The sequence below is a fragment of the Tamandua tetradactyla genome, chromosome 4 (assembly GCF_023851605.1).
Source record: "Tamandua tetradactyla isolate mTamTet1 chromosome 4, mTamTet1.pri, whole genome shotgun sequence".
NCBI lineage: Eukaryota > Metazoa > Chordata > Mammalia > Pilosa > Myrmecophagidae > Tamandua > Tamandua tetradactyla.
This window is the reverse complement of record NC_135330.1, coordinates 48026079-48037345: the sequence shown is the minus strand read 5'-3', so window position 1 is coordinate 48037345 and position 11267 is coordinate 48026079. Positions and strand designations below refer to the sequence as shown.

General features: G+C 39.1%; 1 long non-coding RNA gene across 1 annotated transcript in view; it reads left to right on the top strand.

The window, feature by feature from the left end:
- The first annotated feature begins 1139 nt into the window (after positions 1 to 1139).
- The window catches only part of LOC143678930 (uncharacterized), a 94264-nt gene continuing 84136 nt past the window's right edge, over positions 1140 to 11267 (top strand). Inside the window, exon 1 of the long non-coding RNA XR_013173481.1 lies at positions 1140 to 1186. This is a non-coding gene — a long non-coding RNA (uncharacterized LOC143678930). The remainder of the gene's footprint in view (positions 1187 to 11267) is intronic.

The following is an 11267-nucleotide window of genomic DNA, read 5'->3' as shown; positions in this document are numbered from 1 at the left end:
AATCAGGGGGAACCTAGAAATACAATAGAAGGGCAGTCTACTAAATTGTTGTTTGAGTTGTATAAAGAAAAGAGTTTTAGGTCAAGTGAACAGAAGTCTAACTTGAATTATAAAACACAGAGTCACAGCCCCTTAATCAGTTTCCAGATTTGAGACAGTTTACAGACCCAGAGCCCCTTGAATGAAGGAGAGGCCAGGTCCCTTTGGGGGAGAATCCTGTTACACTGCCACAAATCTATACTGTCAATCTTCCTCCAAGCCTTCCCCAAGGAGACTGACAGCCTTTTACTAGGGTAACTGTGCATTGGGGAAAAGGAAATGATCAGATATTTCGGGGATTATTAGACACTGGTTCAGAAGTGACATTGATTCCAGGGGACCCAAAACGTCACTCTGGTGCACCAGTCAGAGTGGGCGCTTATGGAGGTCAGGTGATCAATGGAGTTTTAGCTCAGGTCCATTTTACAGTAAGTCCAAGGGGGCCCTGGACCCGTTCTGTAGTTATTTCCCCAGTTCCAGAATGCATAATTGGAATAGACATACTGAGTCACTGGCAGAATCCCCACATTGGCTCTCTAACTCATGCAGTGAGGGCTATTATAGTGAGAAAAGCCAAGTGGAAACCACTAGAACTGCCCCTAGCTAACAAAATAGAAAATCAGAAGCAATGTTTGATTCATGGAGGGATTGCAGAGATTACTGCCACTCTTAAGGATTTGAAGAATATAGGGGTGGTTATTCCCTCACATCCCCATTCAACTTTCCAATTTGGCCTGTACAGAAAACAGATGGGTCTTGGAGGATGACAGTGGATTATCATAAACTCAACTATGTGGTAACTCCAATTGCAGCTGCTATTCCAGATGTGGTATCATTGCATGAGCAAATCAATACATCCCCTGGTACCTGGTATGCAGCTATTAATCTGGCAAATGCTTTTTTCTCAAGGTCCTTAGCTGTTAATAAGGACCACCAGAAAGAGTTTGCTTTCAGCTGGCAAGGCCAGCAAATACTTTCACTGTCTTACCTCAAGGGTATATTAACTCTCCAGCCCTATGTCATAATCTTGTCCTCAGGGACCTTGATCCTTTCTCCCTCTTATATGACATCACACTGGTCCATTATATTGATGTTATCATGTGTTGGACCTAGTGAGCAAGAAGAAGCAACTACTCCAGACTTACTGGTAAGGCATTTGTGTGTCAGAGGATGGGAGATAATCCAACAAAAATACCTCAGTGAAATTTCTAGGTGGTCTGGGGCATGTTGAGATATCCCTTATAAGGTGAAGGATAAGTTGCTGCATCTGGCCTCTCCTAGGACCAAAAAAGAGGGACAATACCCAGTTTGTCTCTTTGGATTTTGGTGACAATGTATTCCTCATTTGGGTGTGCTACTCCAGCCCATTTAGCAAGCGACCAGAAAAGCTGCTAATTTTGAGTGGGGACCTGAACCAGAGGAGGCTCTGCAATAAGTCCAAACTGCTGTACAAGCTGCTTTGCCACTTGGGCCATATGATCCAGCAGATCCAATTGTGCTAGAAGTGCCAGTTGCAAATAGAGATGCTGTCTGGAGCCTTTGGCAGGCCCCTATTGGAGAATCACAATGCAGACCCTTAGGATTTTGGAGCAAAGTCTTACCAACTGCTGCAGATAACCACTCTCCTTTTGAGACACAGCTTTTGGCCTGCTTCTGGGCCTTAGTAGAGACTGAACACTTAACCTTGGGCCACCAAGGTACCATGAGACCTGAGTTGCCTATCATGAGCTGGATGTTGTCAGACCCACCAAGCCATAAAGTTGAGATTGCGTAGCAGTACTCCATCATAAAATGGAAATGGTATATACAAGATATGGCCAGAGCAGGTCCTGAAGGCATAGGTAAGTTACACGAGGAAGTGGGCCAAATGCCCAAGGTCTCCACTCCTGCCACATTACCTTCTCTTTCCCAGACCAGAGCTATGGCCTCTTCAGGAATCCCTTACAGTGAATTGATTGAGGAAGAGAAAACTCAGGCATGGTGTACAGATGGTTCAGCAGCATATGCAGGTACCACCCAAAAGTGGACAGCCACTCTACAACTCCTTTCTGGTGTGTCCTTGAAGGACAATGGTGAGGGGAAATCTTCCCAGTAGGTGGAACTTTGAGCAGTGCACCTGGTTGTTCATTTGGCTTGGAAGGAGAAATGGTCAGAGGTGCATTTGTATACTGACTCACAGACTGCTGCTAATGGTTTGGCTGGATGATCGGGGACTTGGAAAGACCATAATTGGAAAATTGGTGACAAAGTGGCCTGGGGAAGAGGTATGTGTATAGACCTATCTAAGTGGGCTAAAAACATTACGATATTTGTGTCCCATGTGAATGCACACCAGAGAGTGACTTCAGCAGAGGAAGTTTTTAATAATCAAGTGGATAAAATGATCCATTTTGTGGATACCAGTCAGCCTCTTTCCCCAGCAACTCCTGTCACTGTCCAATGGGCTCATGAACAAAGTGGTCATGGTGGTAGGGATGGAGCTTATGCATGGGCTCAGCATCATGAACTTCCACTCACCAAGGCTGCCCTGACTACAGCCACTGCTGAATGCTCAATCTGCCAGCAGCAGAGATCCACACTCAGCTTCCAAAATGGCACCATTCCCCAGGTGACCAGCTGGGTACATGGTGGCAGGTTGATTACATTGGACTACTCCTTTCATGGAAGGGGTAACAATTTGTTCTAACTGAAATAGACACATGCTCTGGATATGGGTTTGCTTTCCCTGCATGCAATGCTTCTGCCAAAACTACCATCTGTGGGCTTACAAATGACTTATCTATCATCGTGGTATTCCACACAGCATTGCTCTGATCAAGAAACACATCTCACAATAAATGAAGTGTGGGAATGGGCACATGCTCATGGAATTCTCTGATTTTACTATGTTCCCCATCATCCATAAGCTGCTGGATTGATAGAACAGTGGAATGGCCTTTTGTAAACTCAATTATGGTGCCAACTAGGTGGCAGTACTTTGAAGGCTGGGGTAATATTCTTCAGGAAGCTGTGTATGCTCTGAATCAGCATCCACTGTATGGTGCTGTTTCTCCCATCACCAGGATCCATGGGTCCAGGAACCAAGGGGTGGCAATGGGAGTGGCACCACTCACTATTACTCCTAGTGATCCACTAGAAAAAAATTTTACTTCTTGTCCCTCCGACCTTGAGCTCTGCTAGTCTACAGGTTTTAGTTCCAAAAGGGGTGGTGCTTCCACCAGGAGAAACAACAGTGATTCCATTGAACTGGAATCTGAGACTGCCACCTGGTCTCTTTGGGCTGCTCATAACCCTGATCAGCAAGAAAGGAAGAGAATTACATTACTGGCTGGGGTGACTGACCCTGACTATCAGGGGAAAATAGGACTGCAACTGTACAATGGAGGTAAAGAAGAGTTTTCTTGGAATATAAGAAATCCCCTAGGGCATCTTTTAGTACTACCATGCCCTGTGATTAAATTCACACATCATGCAATCCAACCCAAGTAAACAGACATGCCTTCACCACCATAATCTATAAGATGATGGTTTCTTTTCTTCCACAAATCATCCATACCCCTCCCCCATGCCCCATCCATCAGGCATGTTAACATTTAGTTTTGGCATAACGCCTTTGTTACAGTCAGTGAAAGCATATTGCAATTTTACTGTTGACTACAGACCCTAGCTTGCATTGATTGTACTGTTTCCTGTATACTATTAATTTTCAACACCTTACAATTTTGACATTCATCATCCCTCATGCAAATATTTATATTTGTACATTTAATCACCATAATTTTTATATTTGTACGTTTTTATATTTGTACATTTAATCACCATTATTGTCCATTTTAGACATTCCTAAGTTATACCTTCTCAGTCTTTACCTTCTATCTTTCCTTCTGGTTTCTTATGTGTCCCCAGCTCTTCTCCCTTAATCATACTCACATTCAGCTTCATTCAGTGTATTTATATTACTGTGCTATAATCATGTAGCATTGCACTATCCATTTCTGAATTTTCATAATCAGTCCTGTTGCACAATCTATATTCCTTCAGCACGAAATACCCAATCTCTACCCTATTTCTTTCTCCTGATACCCTGTGTTCTTAGCTCAACTCTCAATGTTCCTGATACCCTGTGTTCTTAGCTCAACTCTCAATGTTCCCTCATTAATGTTAGTTCATATCAGTGAGACCATATACTATTTGTCTTTATGTTTCTGGCTAATTTTCACTAAGCATAATGCCTTCAAGGCTCACCCATGTTGTTACGTGCTTCATGATTTTATTCTGTCTGACAGCTGCATAATACTCCATATGCATATACCACAGTTGTTTAGCCACTCATGCATTGATGAACATTTGAGCTTTTTCCATTTCTTGGCAATCATAGAGAATGCTGCTATAAACATCAGTGTGCAAATGTTTGTGTCCTTTTCTTAAGTTCCTCTGAATTTATACCTAGTAATGGGATTGCTGGATCATATAGCAATTCTATACTTAGCTTCCTGAGGAACAACCAAACTGCCTTCCAGAGTGATTGTACCATTCTACATTCTCACCAATAGTGGATAAGTGTGCTCTTTCACCACATCCTGTCCAGCACTTGTCGTTTCTGTTTTTTGATAATGTCCATTCTAGTGGGCATCAAATGATAGCTCATTGTGGGTTTGATTTGCATTTCCCCAATAACCAGTGAAGTTGAGCATCTTTTCATGTACCTTTTAGCTCTTTGCATTTCTTCCTGTGAGAAGTCTATTCATGTCTTTTGCCCAGTTTTTAAATTCTGTTATTTGTCTTTTTTGTTGTTGAGATGAAGAATCTCTTTATATATTCTGGACACTAAACCCTTATCCAATATGTGATTTCCAAATATTGCCTCCCATTGCATAGGCTGTCTTTTTTTACTTTCCTGACAAAGTTCTTTGATGCACAAAATTGTTGGATTTAGATGAGTTCCCATCTATCTATTTGTTTTTTCAGTACTCGTGCTTTGAGTGTAAGGTCTAGGATACCACCTCCTATTACAACATTTATAAGATATTTCCCTACATTTTCTTCTAAAAGTTCTATGGTCATAGCTCTAATGTTTAAGTCTTTGATCAATTTTGAATTGATTTTTGTATATGGTGTGAGATAAGGATCCTCTTTCATTCTTTTGGTTATGGATATCCAGTTCACCAAACACCATCTATTGAAGAGGCTTCTCTATCCCAGGTAGAGTGACTTAAATGCCTTATCAAAGATCAATCATCTATAAATGAGAGGGTCTATTCATGAATTCTCAATTCCATTCCATTGATCAGTATATCTATCTTTATACTATTACCATGCTGTTTTGACCACTGTAGATTTATAATATCTTTTTTATTAATTAAAAAAATTAACTAACAACATTTAGAAATCAATCCATTCTACACATGCAATCAGTAATTCTTAATATCATCACATAGATGTACGATCATCATTTCTTAGTACATTTGCATCGATTTAGAAAAAGGAATAGCAGGACAACAGAAAAAGAAATAAAATGATAATATAGAGAAAAAATAAAAATAAAAAATAAAATATATATATATATAAAAAAACAGAACAAACAAATAAACAAACAAAAAACTATAGCTCAGATGCAGCTTCATTCAGTGTTTTAACATAATTACATTGCAATTAGGTATTATTGCGCTGTCCATTTTTGAGTTTTTGTATCTAGTCCTGTTGCACAGTCTGTATCCCTTCAGCTCCAATTACCTATTTCTAACTCCTGATGGTCTCTGTTACCAATGACATATTCCAAGTTTATTCTCAAATGTTGGCTCACATCAGTGGGACCATACAGTATTTGTCTTTTAGTTTTTGGCTAGTCTCACTCAGTATAATGTTCTCTAGGTCCATTCATGTTATTACATGCTTCATAAGTTTATTCTGTCTTAAAGCTGCATAATATTCCATCGTATGTATATACCACAGTTTGTTTAGCCACTCGTCTGTTGATGGACATTTTGGCTTTTTCCATCTCTTTGCAATTGTAAGTAATGCTGCTATAAACATTGGTGTGCAAATGTCCATTTGTGTCTTTGCCCTTAAGTCCTTTGAGTAGATACCTAGCAATGGTATTGCTGGGTCATATGGCAATTCTATATTCAGTTTTTTGAGGAACCGCCAAACTCTTTCCACAGTGGTTGCACCATTTGACATTCCCACCAACAGTGGATAAGTGTGCCTCTTTCTCTGCATCCTCTCCAGCACTTGTCATTTTTTGTTCTGTTGATAATGGCCATTCTGGTGGGTGTGAGATGATATCTCATTGTGGTTTTGATTTGTATTTCTCTAATGGCCAGGGACATTGAGCATCTCTTCATGTGCCTTTTGGCCATTTGTATTTCCTCTTCTGAGAGGTGTCTGTTCAAGTCTTTTTCCCATTTTGTAATTGGGTTGGCTGTCTTTTTTGTTGTTGAGTTGAACAATCTCTTTATAAATTCTGGATACTAGACCTTTATCTGATATGTCGTTTCCAAATATTGTCTCCCATTGTATAGGCTGTCTTTCTACTTTCTTGATGTAGTTCTTTGATGCACAAAAGTGTTTAATTTTGAGGAGCTCCCATTTATTTCTTTCTTTCTTCAGTGCTCTTGCTTTAGGTTTAAGGTCCATAAAACCACCTCCAATTGTAAGATTCATAAGATATCTCCCTACATTTTCCTCTAACTGTTTTATGGTCTTAGACCTAATGTTTAGATCTTTGATCCATTTTGAGTTAACTTTTGTATAGGGTGTGAGAGATGGGTCTTCTTTCATTCTTTTGCGTATGGATATCCAGTTCTCTAGGCACCATTTATTGAAGAGACTGTTCTGTCCCAGGTGAATTGGCTTGACTGCCTTATCAAAGATCAAATGTCCATAGATAAGAGGTTCTGTATCTGAGCACTCTATTCGATTCCATTGGTCGATATATCTGTCTTTATGCCAATACCATGCTGTTTTGACCACTGTGGCTTCATAATATGCCTTAAAGTCCGGCAGTGTGAGACCTCCAGCTTGGTTTTTTTTCCTCAAGATACTGTTAGCAATTCGGGGCACCCTGCCCTTCCAGATAAATTTGCTTATTGGTTTTTCTATTTCCGAAAAATAAGTTGTTGGGATTTTGATTGGTATTGCATTGAATCTGTAAATCAATTTAGGTAGGATTGACATCTTAACTACATTTCGTCTTCCAATCCATGAACACGGTATGCCCTTCCATCTATTTAGGTCTTCTGTGATTTCTTTTAGCAGTTTTTTGTAGTTTTCTTTGTATAGGTCTTTTGTTTCTTTAGTTAAATTTATTCCTAAGTATTTTATTCTTTTAGTTGCAATTGTAAATGGAATTTGTTTCTTGATTTCCCCCTCAGCGTGTTCATTGTTAGTGTATAGAAACACTACAGATTTTTGAATGTTGATCTTGTAACCTGCTACTTTGCTGTACTCATTTATTAGCTCTAGTAGTTTTGTTGTGGATTTTTCTGGGTTTTCGACGTATAGTATCATATCGTCTGCAAACAGTGATAGTTTTACTTCTTCCTTTCCAATTTTGATGCCTTGTATTTCTTTTTCTTGTCTAATTGCTCTGGCTAGAACCTCCAACACCATGTTGAATAATAGTGGTGATAGTGGGCATCCTTGTCTTGTTCCTGATCTTAGGGGGAAAGTTTTCAATTTTTCCCCATTGAGGATGATATTAGCTGTGGGTTTTTCATATATTCCCTTTATCATTTTAAGGAAGTTCCCTTGTATTCCTATCCTTTGAAGAGTTTTCAACAGGAAAGGATGTTGAATCTTGTCAAATGCCTTCTCTGCATCAATTGAGATGATCATGTGATTTTTCTGCTTTGATTTGTTGATGTGGTGTATTACATTAATTGATTTTCTTATGTTGAACCATCCTTGCATACCTGGGATGAATCCTACTTGGTCATGATGTATAATTCTTTTAATGTGTTGCTGGATTCGATTTGCTAGAATTTTGTTGAGGATTTTTGCATCTATATTCATTAGAGAGTGGTCTGTAGTTTTCTTTTTTTGTAATATCTTTGCCTGGTTTTAGTATGAGGGTGATGTTGGCTTCATAGAATGAATTAAGTAGCTTTCCCTCCACTTCGATTTTTTTGAAGAGTTTGAGGAGAGTTGGTACTAATTCTTTCTGGAATGTTTGGTAGAATTCACATGTGAAGCCATCTGGTCCTGGACTTTTCTTTTTGGGAAGATTTTGAATGACTGATTCAATTTCTTTACTTGTGATTGGTTTGTTGAGGTCATCTATTTCTTCTTGAGTCAAAGTTGGTTGTTCATGTCTTTCTAGGAACTTGTCCATTTCATCTACATTGTTGTATTTATTAGCATAAAGTTGTTCATAGTATCCTATTATTACCTCTTTTATTTCTGTGAGGTCAGTGGTTATGTCTCCTCTTCCATTTCTGATCTTATTTATCTGTGTCCTCTCTCTTGTTTTTGTCAATCTTGCTAAAGGCCCATCAATCTTATTGATTTTCTCATAGAAACAACTTCTGGTCTTATTGATTTTCTCTATTGTTTTCATGTTCTCAATTTCATTTATTTCTGCTCTAATCTTTGTTCTTTCTTTCTTTTTGCTTGCTTTGGGGTCAGTTTGCTGTTCTTTCTCCAGTTCTTCCAAGTGGACAGTTAATTCCTGAGTTTTTGCCTTTTCTTCTTTTCTGATATAGGCATTTAGGGCAATAAATTTCCCTCTTAGCAGTGCCTTTGCTGTGTCCCATAGGTTTTGATATGTTGTGCTTTCATTTTCATTTGCCTTGAGATATTTACTAATTTATCTTGCAATTTCTTCCTTGACCCACTCATTGTTTAAGAGTGTGTTGTTGAGCCTCCACGTATTTGTGGATTTTCTGGCACTCCGCCTATTATTGATTTCCAACTTCATTCCTTTATGATCTGAGAAAGTGTTGTGTATGATTTCAATCTTTTTAAATTTGTTAAGACTTGCTTTGTGACCTAGCATATGGTCTATCTTTGAGAATGATCCATGAGCACTTGAGAAAAGGTGTATCCTGCTGTTGTGGGGTGTAATATCCTATAAATTTCTGTTAAGTCTAGCTCATTTATTGTAATATTCAAATTCTCTATTTCTTTATTGATCCTCTGTCTAGATGTTCTGTCCATTGATGAGAGTGGTGAATTGAAGTCTCCAACTATTATGGTAGATGTGTCTATTTCCCTTTTCAGTGATTGCAGTGTATTCCTCACGTATTTTGGGACATTCTGATTCGGTGCATAAATATTTATGATTGTTATGTCTTCTTATTTAATTGTTCTTTTTATTAGTAGATAGTATCCTTCTTTGTCTCTTTTAACTGTTTTACATTTGAAGTCTAATTTGTTGGATATTAGTATAGCTACTCCTGCTCTTTTCTGGTTGTTATTTGCATGAAATATCTTTTCAAAACCTTTCACTTTCAACCTATGTTTATCTTTGGGTCTAAGATGTGTTTCCTGTAGACAGCATATCGAAGGATCCTGTTTTTTAATCCATTCTGCCAGTTTATGTCTTTTGATTGGGGAATTCAGTCCATTAACACTTAGTGTTATTACTGTTTGGGTAATACTTTCCTCTACCATTTTGCCTTTTGTATTATATGTATCATATCTGATTTTCCTTCTTTCTACGCTCTTCTCCATACCTCTCTCTTCTGTCTTTTCATATCTGACTCTAGTGCTCCCTTTAGTATTTCTTGCAGTGCTGGTCTCTTGGTCACAAATTCTCTCAGTGACTTTTGTCTGAAAATGTTTTAATTTCTCCCTCATTTTTGAAGGACAATTTTGCTGGATATAGAAGTCTTTGTTGGCAGTTTTTCTCTTTTAGTAATTCAAATATATCATTGCACTGTCTTCTAGCTTCCATGGTTTCTGCTGAGAAATCTACTCATTGTCTTATTGGGTTTCCCTTGTATGTGATGGATTGTTTTTCTCTTGCTGCTTTCAAGATACTCTCTTTTTTTGTCCTCTGACATTCTAACTAGTAAGTGTCTTGGAGAACATCTATTTGGATCTATTCTGTTTGGGGTGCGCTGCACTTCTTGGATCTGTAATTTTAGGTCTTTCATAAGAGTTGGGAAATTTTCAGTGATAATTTCTTCCATTAGTTTTTCTCCTCCTTTTCCCTTCTCTTCTCCTTCTGGGACACCCACAACACGTACATTTGTGTGCTTCATATTGTCATTCAATTCCCTGAGCCCCTGCTCAAATTTTTCCGTTCTTTTCCCTATAGTTTCTGTTTCTTTTTGGATTTCAGATGTTCCATCCTCCAGTTCACTAATTCTAGCCTCTGTCTCTTTAAATCTACCATTGTAGGTTTCCATTGTTTTTTTCATCTCTTCTACTGTGTCTTTCATTCCCATAAGTTCTGTGATTTGTTTTTTCAGACTTTCCATTTCTTCTTTTTGTTGATCCCATGCCTTCTTCATGTCCTCCCTCAATCTATTGATTTGGTTTTTGAAGAGGTTTTCCATTTCTGTTCGTATATTCAGAATTAGTTGTCTCAGCCCCTGTATCTCATTTGAGCTATTGGTTTGTTCCTTTGACTGGGCCATATCTTCAATTTTCCTGGTGTGATTTGTTATTTTTTGCTGGCGTCTGGGCATTTAATCAGATTTCCCTGAGTGTGGGACCCAGCAGTTTGAAAGACTTTCCTGTGAAGTCTCTGGGCTCTGTTTTTCTTATCATGCCCAGTACGTGGTGCTTGTCTGTCTTTGGGTCCCACCAGCAAAAGATGTTGTGGCTCCTTTTACTTTGGAAGACTCTCGCTGCTGGGTGTGTGGTGGAGACAGAGGAAAGGTTGTAGGTTGGTTTTAATGGCTTCAAATTGTGAAGTCCTGGGATCTGAATTCCTTGAGAGAGGGATTCCACCTGAGTTGTGTTTCACCCCTCCCACGGGGAAGGTTCAGGTGTTAGAGAGCCATGAAAGCAGCCTGTTTCTGCATTCGGGACAGTTGCAACCTGTGTAATCCCAGTGCTGAGCCCAGAGGCAATGAAGCCTCCGTAGAAACAGCCACAGAAGGCTCTGTTTAGCCCCTTTCCTCTTTTTCAGTTAGCCCAATCGGCGACTTCCGCCTTGATCAGTTTCGCCTGAGATGAGGGCCTATTTTTAGAAGTCAGAAGTTGTTCATTAATGCCACTATTGGTGTTAGGTTGTTCTCAGTCTCTACTACTGTTGGAGACTCTTTCCTTTCCCTCCG